Below are 14568 nucleotides of genomic sequence, written 5' to 3'. Positions count from 1 at the left end.
ATAAAGCTGGGCTCAGAAGACCCGGCTAGAAATGCAGAGCAGCGTGCTGGGGGGTGATGTCCACACAGAGTTGGCAGTCTGAGATGATTGCTGCTTCTCAGAAGATCTGGGCCATTGTTTCAGTAGGCCAATGGTCTGACTGATCACATTTTTTGTGACAGCATAGCTTTCATTATATTCTCACAGTGTACTTGTGTGTGAGTTGTGCACTGGAGTCATCAACCATGCCATCAACAGATAGCCCTTGTTGTCGGTAACCACACTGGTTTGCTGTAGTGGCTCAAATGCAGCTGGTACAGTGGACTGCTGCAGAAGGAAGGCACAATGTCTGCTGCAGGGATACCAGGCACTGATCTGCATGATTCTCCGCCTTTGGCCACACATCAGTTGATGTTGAGAAAGTGTAATCCTTTGGTTCCAGTATAGGGCAGAGATGACATGCAGTGCCTGCAAAGCAATGTGCAACACCTTGGGGAAGCCTGCAATCCAAGTGAAACAGAATATCAGTGACCTCCCTGTGACAGCGACAGCAAACTGCAAAATGTTGCGAATATCTCCAACGCAAGACGAAGTGGTCACCAAGTACCATCAGGTGGTTAGTGAAAGCAGCAAACCAATTCAAGGATATAAGGCCAATATATGGGTTCAGAGGAACACAAGACCAGTTTGCTGAAGGCCTCATCCATTGCCTAAGCTTTAAGGGAGGAAGTAGAGCAAGAACTGAAAAGATTTGAGACTGAGAACATTATCTCTAAAGTAGGACAGAGTATTTGGGCTACTCCCACAATGATAGTACCAAAGTCAAATGGTAGTGTAAGAATATATAAGGATTATGAAGTAACCATAAATCAGGTATAGAATGTAATCCACCCGATACTTTACCAAATGTGGAAGATCTTTTACTCAGGAGACCAGATTTTTTCAAAATTAGGCCTGACAAATGCCCATCTGCAATTTAGATTTTTTTATTATTTATTCATGGGATGTGGCCGTCACTGGCTAGGCTCATCCCTAATTGCCTTTGTTCAGAGAGTATTTAAGAGTCAACCACATTGCTCTGGAGTCAAATTGTAGGCCAGACCAGGTAAGGACAGCACATTTCCTTCCCTAAAGGGACACTAGTGAACCAATTGGGTTTTTACGACAATTGGCAATGGTTTCGTAGTCATCATCAGACTCTTACTGAATTCAAATTTCACCATCTGCCATGGTGGGATTGCAAACCCGGGTCCCCAGAGCATTAACCTTGATCTCTGGAATATGAGTCCAGTGACAATACCACTATGCCGCCGCCTCCCCAAGTCTAAGTTCATATTCGACTGTTAATACATGCATGGGTCTATTTCAGTTTCATAGGCTACCATTTGGTGTTTCTTCAGGACCCCCAGAATTTTTCAAGGGGTAAGGAACAAATTTTTTAAAGGAATTTAGGGAGTGTTGTGCTATTTGGATGACATACTTATTTTAGCTCTAAATCCACAGATCCACGATGACATGTTGAAAAAAGGTGCTCCATCATTTAGAAAAGCAAGGAGTTCGGGCAAAGGCACGTAAATGTGAAATGTTTCAAAAATGTGTAGAGTATTTGGGTCACAGGGTAGACAAAGATACGTTATACTCTACCAAGACTAAAGTTGAAGTAATAAGAAATGTGTCACCTCCTCAGAATATTTCTGAGCTCAAATCTGTTTTGGGCTCAATGAATTACTACGGTAAAGTCATTCCAAATTTGGCAACCTTATTGCATCTATTGAATGATCTCTTGAGGAAGGGTGTTCCGTGGAATTAGACAAGGTAATGTGACAAAGCATTCCAGTTGTGTAAAAGTAAATTGGTAGATGATACAATGCTTGTAAATTATGATGTGTCCAAAAGGATTGATCTAGCATTTGGTGCCTTTCCATACAGAATAGATGCTGTGATCTCTCATATGTTGGATGTGAGGAGAGACGAATTGCATTTGCCTCATGCACCCTCAGTGTCAGTGAGCAATTATGCTCAGGCAGAACATGAAGCATTGTCATTGATTTTTGGAGTAAGAAGATTTCATAAATACTTGTATGGTCATAGTTTCATGATTGAAACATCATAAGCCACTAACAGTTATTTTGAATCCAAAGTCTCCAGTACCCACTTTAGCTGCAGCGTTTAAGTATAAGTATGACATCAAGTATAGATCATCAGAAGATCATTGTCATGCCGATGCAATGTCTAGATTAATATCCCCATCAGAAATAGAGCCCTACAAGGAAGATGTATTTTTCTTTTCAGCTTGAGTTGTCAGTTATAGCAGATGGTAGAACAACTCGCAGGGACCCTGTATTGGCAAGAGTATATGATTATAACACAAATGGGTGGCCAACACAGATACTGGATGTGAAAATCAGGCCATTTTTTGTGTGTAAGAATGAGTTGTCCATTGATAAAGGTTGCATTATGTGGGTAGGAAGGTCTTGTAGTGCAGTGGTAGCGTCCCTACCTCTTTGGGATTAAGTCCCACTTCAGGACTTGATAGGCATGGAAGGTGCGTTCATAATGTGGCCACACAGGTTGATTACCAACCTGTGAATCCTTCCAATGTGCCTGATAGTAGGCAGTAAGAGCGGGAGAGTGTTCTGGTCAGCTATATTGCAGAAGGCAATGGCAAACCACTGCAGTACTTTGCCAAGCATAATCGTGGACCATTCCAGTGGAAGTTCATGGTTGTCAATGCCCTCTTAGGGAATGGTACCTGAAGGAGGAGAAGGTTATGTGGGGAGCCGGTGTTATAATTCCTGAAAGGTAGAGAGGTTTTTGATGAATTGAACAATAACTAGCAAAACTCTAGATACTTTGTGTAGTTTGTTGCTGCTTATGGCTTCCCAGAGGAAATTGTGTCTGAGAATGGATCTCAATTTTGTTTGGAAAAATTTGGAAATTTCATGAGAATTAATGGTGTAAAACACATTAGAATTCCATTGTATCATCCTGCTTCAAATGGAGCAGCACAATACAAAAAAAAGCACAGTACAAATTGTTAAGTGTGTTCTTGTTAAGAAAATGCTAGATACAAATCAGAAGAAACCTCAGATGTTATTGAATCACAAACTGGTGGCTTTTTTTGTTTATTTATCATAATACATCTCACATTACTATTGCCAGAATGCCAGCTGAATTGCTTTTAGATGACAGCCTAGAGCAAGGTTTTCATTGCTGAAGCCACATTTAGCGCAGTCAGGAGAAGAAAAACAATCAAGGGGCAGAAAGAGAGTCATGATAGAGGTCGAGTGAGAGAAAGAAGTCCGAAGTTGAACCAGAAGGTTAAGGTGAAAGAACAATATCATAAGTGGTTGAAGTGGCTATCAGGAAGAGTTCTGAAAATATGTGGTCCTCACACATATTTAGTCAAGTTGTTTGATTATGGAAAGGTTAGGTTTGCACATAGAGATTGTGTTTTACCTTCAGAGGTTCATGAAGATGAAGGAAGTTGAAAAGAATTAAATAACTGAGATATGAGTGGAGTACCAATAGTTATTCCAAAAGAAGTTGTGCCTAAATCTAGTTCCAATCCAAGTCAGAATCAGACAGACATCTCTGATGAAGTGAAAAATTCAACTGAAGACAAAGGCAAAATCAGTCTTTGTTCAAGAAAACATCTCCTCAGACTCAGGCTAAGATGGGTCAAGATCCTTCCCCAAGTTTTGTAAGTTTGGATCAAGAAAAGTGGTATCTTCTTAGGAATATAAAACCAATGGTTATGTTGGATTTGTAAATACATGTAAAACAAGAAATGTATATAAGTTTTATGGAATTTGAACTTTTTGTAACTTTTCATTAAGGAGTGCAATAGCACCCTATTATGGCCATTTGTGTATGTACGTATATAAGCAAACCAGAATAAACCAGTTTCAGTTGGGTACTTGAACTCTATGTGCATGCACCACTCTCTTTTTGTCCTGCAAAAATATCACAAAAGCTTCACAAGCATCTGGATTTACCTGTTCATAAACTCACATAAAATTATTCTTCATTTGGTGTAATCATACCATGGTTAAAAAAGAGTCCTTTGGTACAATTATTATGTAGACCATAAGACCATAAGACATAGGAGCAGAAATTAGGCCATTCAGCCCATCGAGTCTGCTCTGCCATTCAATCATGGCTGATAAGTTTCTCAACCCCATTCTCCCGCCTTCTCCCCGTAACCTTTGATCCCCTTACCAATCAAGAACCTATCTATCTCGGTCTTAAATACACTCAATGACCTGGCCTCCACAGCCTTCTGTGGCAATGAATTCCATAGATTCACCACTCTCTGGCTAAAGAAGTTTCTCCTCATCTCTGTTCTAAAAGGTCTTCCCTTTACTCTGAAGCTGTGCCCTCGGGTCCTAGTCTCTCCTACTAATGGAAACATCTTCCCCACGTCCACTCTATCCAGGCCTTTCAGTATTCTGTAAGTTTCAATCAGATCCCCCCTCATCCTTCTAAACTCCATCGAGTATAGACCCAGAGTCCTCAAATGCTCCTCATATGTTAAGTCTTTAATTCCTGGGATCATTCTCGTGAACATCCTCTGGACCCTCTCCAGAGCCAGCACATCCTTCCTGAGTTACGGGGCCCAAAATTGCTCACAATATTCTAAATGTGGTCTGACCAGAGCCTTATAAAGCCTCAGCAGCCCATCCCTGCTTTTATATTCTAGTCCTCTCGAAATAAATGCCAACATTGCATTTGCGTTCCTAACAACCGACTCAACCTGCAAGTTAACCTTAAGAGATTCCTGGACTAGGACTCCCAAGTCCCTTTGCACTCCAGATTTCTGAATTCTCTCCCCATTTAGAAAATAGTCTATGCCTCCATTCTTCCTACCAAAGTGCATGACCTCACACTTGCCCACGTTGTATTCCATCTGCCACTTCTTTGCTCATTCTCCTAACCTGTCCAAATCCTTCTGCAGCCTCCCTGCCTCCTCAATACTACCTGTCCCTCCACCTATCTTTGTATCATCTGCAAACTTAGCCAGGATGACCTCAGTTCCTTCATCTAGATCATTAATGTATAAAGTGAAAAGTTGTGGCCCCAACATTGACCCCTGCGGAACTCAACTAGTCACCGGCCGCCATCCTGAGAAGGACCCCCTTATCCCCATTCTCTACCTCCTGCCAGACAGCCAACCTTCTATCCATGCTAGTACCTTGCCTCTAACACCATGGGCTCTTATCTTACTGAGCAGCCTCCTGTGCGGCACCTTGTCAAAGGCCTTCTGGAAGTCCAAGTAGATAACATCCATTGGCTCTCCTTTGTCTAACCTACTCATTACCTCCTCAAAGAATTCTAACAGATTTGTCATGCATGACTTCCCCTTGATGAAACCATATTGACTTTGCCCTATTTTACCATGCACTTTCAAGTATTCTGAAATCTCATCCTTAATAATGGACTCTAAAATCTTACCAAAGACTGAGGTCAGATTAATCGGCCTGTAATTTCCCGTCTTTTGTCTCACTCCCTTCTTAAACAGGGGGGTTACATTAACGATTTTCCAGTCCTCTGGGACCCTCCCTGACTCAAGTGATTCCTGAAAGATCACCACTAACGCCTCCACTATTTCTTCAGCTATCTCCTTTAGAACTGTGGGATGTAATCCATCTGGTCCAGGTGATTTATCTACCTTCAGACCTTTCAGTTTTCCTAGCACCTTCTCCTTGGTAATGGCCACCATACTCACCTCTGCCCCTCGACTCTCATGAACTTTGGGGATGTTACTTGTGTTTTCCACCGTGAAGACTGACGCGAAGTACCTATTCAGTTCCTCCGCCATTTCTTTGTTCCCCACTACTACTTCTCCAGCGTCATTTTCCAGCGGCCCAATGTCCACTTTTGCCTCTCTCCTACCCTTTATATATCTAAAAAAAACTCTTGCAATCTTCTTTTATATTACTAGCTAGTTTACCCTCATATTTAATCATCTCCCTCCTTATTTCTTTTTTAGTTGTCCTCAGTTGGTCTTTGTAGGCTTCCCAATCCCCTGGTTCCCCACTGCTCTTCACCGCATTGTATGCTTTCTCTTTAGCTTTTATGCTGTCCCTGACTTCCCTTGTCAGCCATGGTTGCCTCGTCCTCCCTTTAGTATGCTTCTTCTTCCTAGAGATGAATTTTTGCTGTGTCTCCCAAATTACTCCCAGAAACTCCTGCCATTGCTGTTCCACTGTCTTTCCTGCTAGGCTCATCTCCCAGTCAATTCTGGCAAGCTCCTCCCTCATGCCTCTGTTGTTGCCTTTTTTCAACTGTAATACCGTTACATCTGATTCCAGCTTTTTCCTCTCAAATTGCAGCGTAAATTCTATCATATTATGGTCACTTCCTCCTAAGGGTTCCTTCACCTTAAGCTCCCTTATCAAATCTGCCTCATTACACATCACTAAATCTAGAATTGCCTGTTCCCTAGTGGGCTCCACCACAAGCTGCTCCAAAAAGCCATCTCGTAGACATTCCACAAATTCCTTTTCTTGGGATCCACTACCAACCTGATTTTCCCACTCTACCTGAATATTGACATCCCCCATGATCACTGTAACCTTGCCTTTCTTACATGCCTTTTCTATCTCCTGGTGTATCTTGTGCCCCACATCCTGACAACTGTTCGGAGACCTGTACATAACTCCCATTATGGTTTTTTTTACCTTTGCGGTTCCTCAACTCTACCCACACAGATTCTACATCATCTGACCCTACGTCATTTCTTGCTATCCATTTAATTTCATTTCTTACTAACAAAGCAACCCCACCTCCTCTGCCAACCTGCCTATCTTTTCTATAGGATGTATATCCTTGGATATTTAGCTCCCAGTCCTCATCCCCTTGCAGCCATGTCTCCGTAATGCCCACCATATCATACCTGCTAATTTCAATCTGTACCACAAGCTCATGTGACTTTAATTATTTCAACTGCAGTTCTGGATGGTAACCAATAGGCTGTTTTGTTGAAAGGTCATTGACTTAAAAGGTTAACTCTGTTTCCCTCTCCACAGATGCTGTCAGACCTGTTGAGTTTTTCCAGCATTTTCTGTTTTTATTTCTACTTCTAGCATCCACATTATTTTGCTTTTGTAGGGTGGTTTAGGATTGTGGCCTCAATCAATTGATTGGGCAGAGCTATTTTGGAGATCATTTGGTTCTAATTTTAACTCAATGTTGAAAGTTCAAAGCTATACATTGTTAGACAAGTGTTTCATGGATGCCAACTGAGTTATTCATGTGGATAACAGATACTCACGGCCCTGAATTTTTCAGGTGCCGGGCGGGCTTGGCGAGACCGGGCGGGGGTGGTCGTGGAGCTGATCGCTGCCCGCGATCGGTTCTGCGCCGTCATTTTATGCAGGCGGGCCAATTTAGGGCCACCCAGCGTAAGACGTGAGCAATAGTGCTTCAGCGCTACCTGTGCGGGCGGGGGGGAGGAGGGAGATGTGAGGCCAGAGCTCTTTTGTACATGCATGGAGCTGCCTCATGGAGATTGAATCGAAATCGAAAAAATTAAATAAATGGGTCAAAAATTTATTTAAATATGTACCCTCATGTGACTGCGTCATGTGAGATGAGACATATTTTTATATTTAGGAAAATTTTTAAATTTATTTAATAAAAGCTTTAGGAAACCTCATCCCGCTCGTGGATCAGGTTCCCTAAAAAACGCGAAGGCCAATTGTCCTTTTTGCCTGCCGTAAGGTTGGACAAGCAGGGTTAACAATTACTTCAATTACTTTCTTAATGGCCTTAATAGGCCGTTTACATATTGGCGGGCACGCAGCCGACTCTGGCGTGCTCTGGCCGAACGAAATATCGCGGGACTGCGCGATGATGTTGGGATGCACGCCCAACGTCATCGCGCATCATTTTTCATCTCCATGTGCTCTGAACAGCATATAAAAGGATGAGAAAGCACCTCAAAATATGGACAAAGACTTACTACCCCCTTCCCACTGTGGCCACAGCATTGTTCACAGTAGCTTATTATTGGGCAGCTGTAGTCAAATAGTAATTCCATTCAAAATGGAAACTGGGGTGCAGGATATTAATATGATACAGGTTATCATTTTTGGATTGATCTGCTGGTGCGTGTATAATGCATCATTGATGGTCTGACCATCGAGGATAAGAAAGTGTGTTCCTCTTCAGTTAAATGGGATTCGTGCTTCTCCTGCCCACATAACTCCAGCCTAGGCTGCTTCCCCCTGTCCCCAGGGACTTACTTTCCACCAGCCTGGATTTCGGCTCAGCATGCCAATACTGTGGCAGTTGGTTTTCAGTAGTAGCTGTTCAGGGTGAATCTACTTCACTGTAATTAGCTAGCTCTCTAGTTTGAGGACATAGGTTAATGCATCCAATGCAAGAAATAAAGATGGGGAGAGTGATTGATTTTATCTTTGTCTTTGATTTATTTGGAGCTAAATTTTCACAGCTTACAGTGCCAATATATTTGTCCCCTGTACGTGATAGTACTACAGTCAGCTGACAGCCACAAAAAAGACTGCCTGATGTGCTGCATATCAGCTTATCATACAAGTAACTAAAATTCAGTGTTATACCTAGCTAATAAGTATATTCTGGGGTGGGAAGGTAAAGTAATTGTGAGAATTTCTTTCTTTTCCTTAAGACTATAAACGTAATTTGAATCATGGTTGCCATGACAACAGAGCTGGTAACTTAAATTCTGCCTCCTGACATTTAACTTATATCCATCAGTACCTCAATCCATCAGCTGCTGCAATGACTTCCAAAATTAGATATACCTGAGTGCCCTCTGTTGGTTCTAACAGCTGAATTGCACTGGTAGTATTACAGTACACCTATGATTCAATATTAAAAGGAGGTTGATCAGATGTAAGGAATTATTTTAAGTGTACTTCTGGATGGTAAAAGGTAGTAGGGAACAGATCTTCTTCTGGAGTTTGTTACAGCCAAGGGAGAGATGGTAGGATGGTTCCCCCTTTTTCCACCTCTCAACTGACTGGAGTGCTGTGACTCTCAAGAACGGAGAAAACACAGGTTTTCTAGTAAGTTTAAAAAAAGAATAAGTGTTTATTCTCAACTCCCGAATGTATTTGCAACAACATCCACTCACACATACACTTAGGTCTTAAAAGCTCAAAAATTCACTTTTTGATCCTCTCGAGATGGAAGCTTGATTTTTAAAAATTCATTCACGGGATGTGGGCTTCACTGGCTGGGCCAGCATTTATTGCCCATCCCTAGTTGCCCTTGAAAAGGTAGTGGTGAGCTGCCTTCTTGAACTGTTGCAGCTCATGTGGTGTAAGTACAGCCACAGCGCTATTGGAAGGGAGTTCCAGGATTTTGACTCAGCGATAGTGATATATTTCCAAGTCAGAATGGTGAGTGACTTGGAGGGGAACTTCCAGGTGGTGGTGTTCCCATCCATCTGCTGCCCTTGTCCTTCTAGGTGGTAGTGGTCGTGGATTTGGAAGATGCTGTTTAAGAGGCCTTGGTGAATTCCTGCAGTGCATCTTGTAGATGGTACACACTGCTGCTACTGTGCATCAGTGGTGGAGGGAGTGAATGTTTGTGGATGTGGTGCCAATCAAGCAAGCTGCTTTGTCTTGGATGGTGTTAAGCTTCTTGAGTGTTGTGGGAGTTGCACTCATCCAAGCAAGTCAGGAGTATTCCATCACACTCCTGACTTGTGACTTGTAGATGGTGGACTGATGGTTCCCTCTTGGTTCACTGAAGAAATGGGGGTTGGAAGTTTCTGGCAGCAGGTTTGCAGTGGCTTTCTGCTTGCAGTGGCTGGTTTCTCGCTTCACTCCAGCGAAGGTGCAGTCAAACCTCTGCAGCGAAGGTCTGCTTTGGTTATTCAAATCAGTAGGTAAAGGCTAGCCCTAATTCTCTGCCTGCTGGTGGGTGTTAAGCAGGGTCCTTCTTTTGCTGGTCTGGATCTGTTACCTGAGTTTCCTTGTTGGCTGGACAGAGGTTGCTCTCAAAATGTGTGTTAATAAGTGTTCCTTATCACAACCTAATTTCTGTCATTTCTCCACACAAATGGTAAAAGCAAAATACTGCGGATGCTGGAAATCTGAAACAAAAACAAAAATAGCTGGAAAAACTCAGCAGGTCTGACAGCATCTGCAGAGAGGAATACAATTAACATTTCATGTTCGTATGACTCTTCATCAGAACTAAGAAAATATAGAAATGAGGTGAAATATAAGCTAGTTGAGAGGGGTGGGACAGGTAGAGCTGGATAAAGGGCCAGTGATAGGTGGAGGCAAAGAAGAGATTGCCAAAGATGTCATAGACAAAAGGACAAAGGGGTGTTGACGGTGGTGATATTAGCTAAAGAATGTGCTAATGGTGACATTAAGGGTAGAAAGCAGGACGAGCAAGTGACAGATGGTCCTAGTGGGGGTGGGGTGTGGGGAAGGGATCGAAATAGGCTAAAAGGTGGAGATAAAACAATGGATGGAAATAAATTTTAAAATAATGGAAATAGGTGGGAAAAGAAAAATATATTAAAAAAATTATAAATTATTGGAAAAAGGGGGATCGGAAAGGGGGTGGGGATGGAGGAGAGAATTCATGATCTGAAGTTGTTGAGCTCAATGTTAAGTCCGGAAGGCTGCAAAGTGCCTAGTCGGAAGATGAGGTGCTGTTCCTCCAGTTTGTGTTGAGCTTCACTGGAACATTGCAGCAGGCCAAGGACGGACATGTGGGAATGAGAGCAGGGTGGTGTGTTGAAATGACAAGCGACAGGGACCTCCTAAAGGTCGTATTTATTTTTTTATAAATCCATGAGTATAACTGCATAGGCGTGACAATTTACACCTGCTCCTTGGTATAATTCCAGCAGATGAGGGGAGAAAAATCATTCCACTCACTCCCATCACCTAAAGCATCTAGGGTTTCTCACTCTCATTTCTAGGATATCCCATTAAAAGTGATGGTATTTTGAACATCTGTCTGACCGTGGATTGGCATTTTGAAATAAGGTGCAAATGACAGGAGTGTATGATATAATTGCAGACATGGTGCTGGTATACAGTGTTATAATAGAATGCAGAGGTAGAGATTTGGAATTTAAATCACCTATCCCTCCCACCCTGCCTTCTCCAAAGTAGTGCTAAAAAAAGAGAAGCTTTTCACCTTGCACCGATCAGGACAATTTGCAAGAAAATACACAGTGCCCTGTTCTTTGTGAACAGAAAAAATGTGTACACACAGTGCACCTGTTTCAGTTAAACAAAATAAGTGACAGCCATTCGCTGGTTCATTCCCCAGGGCAATGTATTGACCAATTAGAGTCAAGCTGCCTGGTTTATATTTCAAACAATGCTTGGCAGTTAGCTGTCAGTCACAATCAACTGGTACATTCTCCATGACAATGCCTCTACCAATCAGAGTCCACTTGCCAACCAATCATCACTGTCTTCTCATACAGCATAAATATGTTGTTCCCCCTGATATTAATATTTTCTTGCGAATTCTCCTGATGAGTGCAAGATGAAAAGTTCTGACAAAAAATCTCTTTTTTCAGCATGCTCAAGTTCTGTACTACCAAACAACTATTTCTGCAAAGCAATTGTTTTGAGTAAAAATAAATTTTTCTTTGGCAGCAACAAAGGAAGCTAAACTTCTGGACTTGTAACAGCAATTTCCTTCTTCCTTCTGACAGGCTGAAATTCCATTGAGATCTTGCCAAAATGATTAGAACCTGAGTTTGGAAAAGCAGCTGGGATCAGAAGTAAAGCCATGTAGCAGTTGGAAAACCTGACCTGCCAAAGTTGCACTGTAGGGACTGGGAGGAAAGTGGTTTCAGGATATTTCCGTTGCAGTAAGTTATGTTGGGACTGTGAAATTGAGAGTGTATGAGGTTGTTCCTGGACTATTAAAGAGGGTTTCTATTGTATTCCTATCACAGGGTTGTACATTGCTGGAATGGTCGAACGCTTATATACAATTTTCTCACTTACCTTAGTCTAAATTACCAATAAGCTTTCATTAAGTAAGATACATCTGGATGATTTTTTAAAAAAGTCATGGGATGTGAACATTGCTAGCAAGGTCAACATTTGTTGCCTATCCCAAAATGCCCTTGAACTGAGTGGCTTGCCATTATGGATCTGGAGTCACATGTAGGCCAGACCAGGTAAGGATGACAGATTTCCTTCCTGAAAGGACATTATTGAACTAGATGGGTTTTTACAAAAATTGATGATAGTTTCATGATCATCATTATTGAGACTAGCTTTCAATTCTAGATTTTATTAATTGAATCTAAATTCCACCAACTGCCATGCTGGGATTTGAACCCATGCCCCTAGAACTCTGATTTTAGCTTTTGACAGCAGTTTTCCATTTTAAGTGAAATCATTCAGTGCATGGTAAAAAAAAAGGAGATCGACACAGAAAGAAAGGAGAGACAGGGTCAAAAATGGTTGAGTAATTGATAAAGAGAGTGCAAGGAAATGAAAATGAGAGGAAACAGAGAAAAGAATAGATTTGTTGAATGAGTGAGAGGAAAAGTAGGGGGTGACATCAGACTGAGAAGACCATGACACCTTGGTGACAGCTTTGGAGGTGAGGTGGTGCGTAGGCATCAGAAAACCTGTTGGGATGTCTCCCCAGCGTTGTTCTGCCTCGGGCCAAGATTCCTGGTGTGGGCTGCCACAGGAATAAGCAGCCACTCCATGGATGTAAGCAGCCGATCGATCCAATTAGTGCCCTAATAAAGGGCCATTATCCGACCCCAACTAAACCTTCCCAGTCCCAGATGGGCCCCCCACTGAATCCGGAGCCTGGCTACTACTTGGAGATGGTCTCCTGGTAGCAGGTCTAAAGACCATTGGAGTCTCCTCTAAAAGCCTCAATGATGGAGTCATAAGGCTTAAATAACTGCAGCCTCGACCATAATTCTTCCTGTGGAAGGGTTTCCCTTCCATACTAATGGACCTGACTGCTGTGGGTCTTCTTTTTTTATCCATGTTCAGCCCGCCGAGAGCTCCTCCATTTTTAAGTGACCTCGCATTCACCTACCTCCCTCAACAGTGCCCACCTGTCCCGCTGGGGCGGCTGGCTGTCTACAGTTGTGGGCTGTCTCATTGGGCCTCCCACATTGTGAGACCACCCACTGTCCTCAATTAGGGTTACCAGATTTTCAAAAGTCAAATTTGGGATCGTAAGTCCTGGGAAGGCAGGGTCCTGTGATGATGCACATGTTGGGCAACCAATGGCAAGAGTCTGGGAGAGGGGCTGTTGAAGGTAGGAGGTCATGTGATCACATCTCCCAGAACATGTCCAGCCAGAGCTTGCAACCCTATTAAGACATCCAGTTACTGAAGGCAGCAGTTATGAACCACAGATTTTTGTTTCAGTGACATTTTTGCCTCATTTTCTTAAAAAAACTAAACTAAGGCTTTGTTTGTTACAAGATCCCAGAATCCTCTATTCCACTCTAACTTGGTTGTGCAATGCACAATGGTAAGACCAATCGCCATTTAAAAGCCTCGTTTATTTTCATTTGCACACTGAATTCTAACAATAGATATTTTCAGCTAAAAGCTGGATTTAAACTAACAAAGGTCCTTAAGTGTGGGAGATTTTGTTTGCACCCAGAACCACATGCAGGAAAGCATGCAATCTTTCAATGAGAAGTTTGGTTGAACATTCTACGAGGTCAGCCGAATTTGCCACCTTCCTCAGTGCTGTTTGGCAGTTTACTGTTGGGTGCCATCAGACTACATCTTCAAGTGTGGCTTTCTGTTGGCAGACACATCAATATTCTGTCATCACCCAAAGGCTGATCCCCCAGCTTCCAGGTGGTCATGGGCTTAATTTATAGTAGGTCATGGGAGTAAATTACCCCAATAACTCCTATAAATTACCTCATGACATCCTGTAAATTACCCCCATAATTCCTATAAAATTGCCCCCAGTAACTCCTATAAATCACACCCAGTAACTCTGATAAATGACCCCAGTAACCCCTACCTATTAACCCCAGTGCCTCTTATATATCAGTGCCTCCTGCTCTACCCCATTCTTCTGCTTCTGCTTTTAGTTGTGTCAGCATCACAGACTAATATCCATATTCCACCAACATCTAAATAGGCAGAGCTAGCTAAACCAGTCTTGACCTGCTTAAATGGACTAATTGAAGCATGAGGTAAAGAGGAGGGGAGAGGAAGTGAAGAGAAGAGATGTTGATGCTGTGCAAAAAGGTGAAGTGCTAATGGAAATTTCTGATATCGTTCATGTAAAGAGGGAAAAGCTGCAAACCGGGATATACGGCTATTTTGAGCAAATTGTCAGGGCACCAGGAGGTTTAATGTAAAACCGGGATTATCCCGGTAAAACCAGGATGTCTGGACACCATATCCTTAATTGGTGGTGCTGGAGTCTGTCGTCCTCCTATAAGATTGCGGCACCATGTGGATGACAGGTGCCAGCAGGGTGGGGGCCTGGAAATGGCCCAATCCTTGTTTTTTTTTTTCAAAATTGGGAGGATCCCACCCAAAGTGTGTGTGAGCCAAACAGGGAAAGAGACAAAGGGGGAAACAGAAAGAAAGTAAGATAAACAAA

This window comes from Cetorhinus maximus, chromosome 4 (genome assembly GCF_964194155.1).
Source record: "Cetorhinus maximus chromosome 4, sCetMax3.hap1.1, whole genome shotgun sequence".
In the NCBI taxonomy this organism is placed as follows: Eukaryota; Metazoa; Chordata; class Chondrichthyes; order Lamniformes; family Cetorhinidae; genus Cetorhinus; species Cetorhinus maximus.
Note: the sequence above shows the minus strand (reverse complement) of the source record.